At 38.0% G+C, this 5,348-nt stretch overlaps 1 pseudogene; it reads right to left on the bottom strand.

The window, feature by feature from the left end:
• Nucleotides 1–4,949: 4,949 nt before the first annotated feature.
• LOC112484186 lies at nucleotides 4,950–5,068 on the bottom strand (annotated as a pseudogene).
• Nucleotides 5,069–5,348: the final 280 nt, after the last annotated feature.

A 5,348-nucleotide genomic window follows, 5' to 3' on the forward strand; every position in this document is an offset into this window, starting at 1 on the left:
TTTCCATGCATTTCTTTACATTGGCCATTAACAGTGAGTAGGCTGCCAGCTGCATTGTAGGCATGTTCCTGCCTCCACTTTTATCTTCATTCTCCATTTCTTTAGTTTATGCTTGAAAATTCATGCTCTGGGGGAATGTAAGCTTGAAGTACCATGTGAACTACCTAAAGTCCTTTATAGGATTGGTACATAATATACAACTTTATAATTCTGTCTTCATGTTGGGACCACTGAAGCAGGTTATGATGTGAAAAGGAAGAAGGAAGGTCTTTAAAACCTTGATGTTAACATGAAGAGTTATAAACAACTCGAGGTGAAATTCAGCATTCTGAATTATCTTCAAATATAGATCGCAAAAATAGCTTTAAAGCTTTTGCCTTGAATTTGTCTCAAAGGATTTACAAGAAATCTGGTAGTTACTATCCATGCTCAGTGCCACGAATATGTGTGATAGGCTGTGGGCATTCCCACTAGAAAAAGGAGAGTGGTCCCTGGTGACTACGGCTTTTTTTTTCCTGAAAATTGTTCTTTATTGTGTACTGTTTACTGTGTGTATGTCTGTCATTTACTAGGAATGTTACTTTACTAAAAGGTTGCTTTGAGTTGTCCTGTAATACTATGGTTAAGTAGTTCTTATAACCACTGGGTTTGTCTTACTATCACAAATCTGATTTGTCATGCTAGGAGGAACAAGATTGTGGTCTTTTTCAGAACAATCTTGCAGGGGAAAGCAGTATGTTTAAGTCTGAAAAACATGTCTCAGCAAATGGAATTTACAGTCTGCCTCATCTAACAAATGGAATAACTGCTTTTGAGCAGTTCAAAAGGGGAGAGATCATATTAGTGCACAGGAAACTTAACACCTGTTACCAGGTGTCCATTTGTTTAATTCATACACATTCTTAAAAAATACAGAAATGTCTCAGTCATTGCCACTGGCCCTTTTTTGTTTGGTAGTTGTAAAAAGGGTCTTGTTCTGTTTAATCAAACGTGTGAGGCAGACCACTGAAAGAGTGCTTTGTAATAATAGGCATACCACGTATCAGTCAGCTCTGGCTGCTGTAACAGACACCACAGGCAACACATTTTAAACAACGGACATTTATTTTCAGTTCTAGAGGCTAAAAATCCAAGGTCCAGGTGTCACATAAGGGTCGGTTTCTCCTGAGACCTTTGTCCTGGGCTTACAGATAACTGTTTCCTCCTGTTTCCTTACATGTCCTTCCTTCTGTGTATGGGTGTCTCCTCCTCTAATCCAGTAGGACACCAGTCGTATTGGATTAGGGCCCACACTTATGACCTCATTTTAATTTAATCATCTCTTTGAAGGCCTTATCTCCCAATACAGTCACACTCTGAGGTGTACCGGGGGGTTAGGACTCCAACAGATAGATTTGGGGGAACACAATTCAGCCCATAGCGCTGTATTAAAATTTAGTTGGGTTTTCTTATCGTTAACTTTATAATGAAAAAAAGTCTTTATCAGGAGGGCATTATTTTTGACAAACTATTTTAGAAACAATACTGATCCTCTATTTTGATATAAAAGGGATGGATAAACTGTATTAAGTAGAACATTGAAAGAATGCTGAGTTCTAGATCTGGTCATCCACTTCTAATCTGTATGCTCTCAGGCAAATGATTTAGCTTTTCTAACTTGTTTTCTTTATAAATAGGGAGCCTCCTGCCTATGACTTTCCAATGAGATGCTGGAAACATGGGTGATGCAAAGCTGGACCTGCACAGAGGGGACATGTCCCCTTCATGCTGGCATTTGATTAGGAGTCAGTGCCTTACACAGATGCCAGCTTTGTTATTTAAGTCTTTGCCATGTTTTGCTTTGATTTTTTGATTTTTCAGATTTTATTTTTAGTTTGATATAGCTTCATTTATTATAAAATGGGAAGATTTCCATTTTTTTCAGAACACTAGCATCTTTCATATACATAAAAATTGTAATGATAAACACTGTTGAAATCTAACCTTTATGAATAAAGGTTTTATGTTTCATTTAAATTTTCACATTGTCACAGTGGTCATGAGCACTAAACCGCCTCCTTATGCGTTTGTGAAACGTGGTGCTAAGACCTTGCAGTGTCAGCTGGTAGCCCAATTGGCAGTAATTTTAAATAGAAGGGTTACTTTCAGAACGTGTTGCTTCCGAAGGGGGAAGGTATCTTCTTTAAAAAAGGACAATTAATGCCCAAGGAGATGTAGCTTTGTGTGCAGTGGGAGAGTAGTGATCACTATCCACATTCCACTCCCAGTTGGACCTTGGTACTCTGTTTTTAATCACTGCCTTCTCTTCTGTCTTACTGAGTGTCTCTAGGGGGAAAAAGTTTGCAGGCGTCAAAATTCTCCTTAGTGTTTGGACATCCCATTATTAAATTTCTGGTATGGATAGTTAACATTGATCCCCATGCTCTTCTAAGTAAAGCCAATTGCTTATTTAAATTGCAGACAAATCTCATTCTATTTTAATGTGTGCTCAAAAGAAATAACCATCAAGATTGCCAGATGATGGTGACTGGAAAAGTGCATATCTGAACTGCCCATGTTCTTCTACAGGGCGCCTGGGAAAGTGTGAAGGGCATGGGCACCAAGAGCATGTTTTTGTCCTAAGAAAGCAAAGATATCAGGCTGCCTTACTCTAGAAAGATAACAGGTTAGGTGACATCCTAGACTTCCAGTTTAGAAATTTTAATGGAAGGTGAGCGTTTAAATTAAGAGAGTGCAATTTCAAATGTTGATATCTTCCAAACCTTTGTTGTAATCTGTAAACAAATCAGTTCTAACTTACTTCAGCTTTAATGCTATTCAGATAGCAAAAATGTACATTATTTTGTAAATGTAGATAAATACAAATAATTTGATAAGCTATCTACAATCTTTTATGAAGCAAAGTGGGCACAAATAGGTATTTTGTTCTTGAAAGTTCTCCATCTTTAATTGTGAATTTTTAAGCTGTCCTGTGGAAGATTGCTCTTTCTTCCCAGATGAATATAAAACAGTATTATGTATCTCCTCTTCAGAGGGCTGTAACCTCAGCATCAGTTAACTGAATAAGCTCCTAAAACTTGTCACTGTTACATGATTAAAATTTGCCAGTACATGAAGTTATATGGTGGTTATGAGTTGCAGGGCTTAGGAGGTACTGTGCTGTGTGGCAGCTGTACTTTTTGCAGGATAAATTCACCAGGCCTGATAGAATTAGCCCTGGACAGGGATTTGGGGATCTGGGGTCTGTTCTCTTATTTAAAAGTGTCTCTGTACCTCAGTTTATTTCCTTACATAATTTTTTTTAACATCTCTGAAGTTCTAATTTGTTTATCCAGAATAATATGATTTCCTATCTCTTTAAAGCATTTAGGAAAGGTTAACTCATTTTTACAAAAATGCCTCAATACAGTCCATATTGCATATAAAACTAGCAAGGTAATTTAGATAGTCAACAAGCTCATGTGTGTTCTTGGTACCAGACACCTCACTGACTCAGTACCAACAATTATATCTGGGCCTTGGCCGAAGAGCACGGAGCTGATGAAGGCGTTCATGACAAACCATTGTTTTCCCTGCTGCGCTGTGCTCCATGGAAGGAAAGCTCACATCTCACAGCTGCCACTTAGGCATTTTAATGTTCTGAAACTAGAGTGGTGTGGTGTGGCTTTTAGAAAGAGAACACAAAGTAAAATATAAGTTGCAGCATATTCTCAATTTACAGCCTTGATTCTCCTAGCTGACCATTAACAGACGGAATGTTAGTACTCAGGATCCACCAGGGCTTGGTTCTGCCCAGCCTCCTCCAGTAAGGCAGCAGCACATGTGCTTTTCGTGGTGGGGAGCGGCGGTCGAGACCACTTCCACTTGGCTGTGGTCAGGGCCTTGCCTAGTTGGAAATTATACCTTCTGCTTCTCGAGTTTTATGTGCATGCTAGTTTATCATGAATTGCAAGGTGAAGTTTTAAGTCATTTCCCATTACTATTAGAAAAAAATCCAAAACCCTTTTCTTAGTTTCTATGTCTTCATAATTTAAAATATCCTAAAATTATTTGTCACATTTTCCTGTTTAACAGCAGTTCTTTCTAGTTAACAGTGTCAAGCTGGAACAGTGCAAAATGCTAGATGTGGTTTTGAGTAGACACCCATGCTAACAGTAATTAGGTGAATTACCCAATTAAACAAGGCTCTGTATTCCTATCTCTACCTCCTTTGAGGAAAAGATCAGCTTTACTTCTCTGATGGGGATAGTTTAGGATTAAGTGAATTTCAGAAAATTTTAAGTATTTTGAGGAAAGAAACTATTAAAATAGGACTTCTGTAAATCAAGGTATTTTAATGTTTTCCTTATACAGTGGAAAGAATTCTAGGTTTGACTAGATAGTATATATGCTGATTGAGCACTGAACTAAAGGTAAATTAGAAAATTTTCAAAATTGATTTGAGAGGCCTTTATAAACAACTGATTTATCATGAGGCTAATTATTAATTTTTCTAAGAAAACAAAGTCCCTTTTATAACCGTATTACCAAAATTCCTTTGCACTTTGTGAAGTCATAATGTCTAGAAATTCAGGTAAAATTGCCACACCTTTATTAAGGACCCTTTTTAAGGATCATGTTAATATAATTTTGTGCTTGATTTAATGACTTTTAAAGGCAAGATTTTAAGAATCTTGTATTATGTTATTTTTTTAGATGATTAAGTCCTAGTTTGCTGATACTACCTAGAATATCCTTTTGAGAAAGTCCTGGATTTGAGTGACTTTGAGAAGACTATCCCCCAAAAGGGAAATATGTGAAAGTACATCATTGAGAAAAAGAACAAGTCAGTTCATAACAGTGCCCAAGGTACTTTTTTTTTAAGGTGAGGCAACCCTTGGTTGACCACAGATTGCAAGGACCTTGTCATCTTACAATCTCTTATATTTTTTTAAATTTTTATTTCTTTACGCCTATAGCACCTGGTCTTCCTAGGTGGTCTCCCATCCAAGTACTAACCAGGCCCGACCCTGCATAGCTTCCGAGATCAGACGGGATCGGGCTTGTTTAGGGTAGCATGGCTGTAGACCACCAGGGTACTTTTAAGCATTAGAAAAAACAATCTGATCCAATTCATCTCAAATTTACTTGAGAGTCCATCTTTAAATAGCTCTCCATGTCAGTTACCCGCCATCTTCTGATGCCTGCAAAGTGTGAAGCAGAGTGTTTGGGTGGGCACCCAGGTGGAGTCAGGACACACTTCCACCAAGGCTCTCTGACAGCCTGCACAGCATTTCTAAAGCATCATGATTGGTGCCATAGGCCACATGAGTTGGTGCTGTCACCTGTCACCACCTCCGTAAAGTTCA

Source organism: Pteropus alecto, unplaced genomic scaffold (genome assembly GCF_000325575.1).
Source record: "Pteropus alecto unplaced genomic scaffold, ASM32557v1 scaffold427, whole genome shotgun sequence".
Classification (NCBI taxonomy): domain Eukaryota; kingdom Metazoa; phylum Chordata; class Mammalia; order Chiroptera; family Pteropodidae; genus Pteropus; species Pteropus alecto.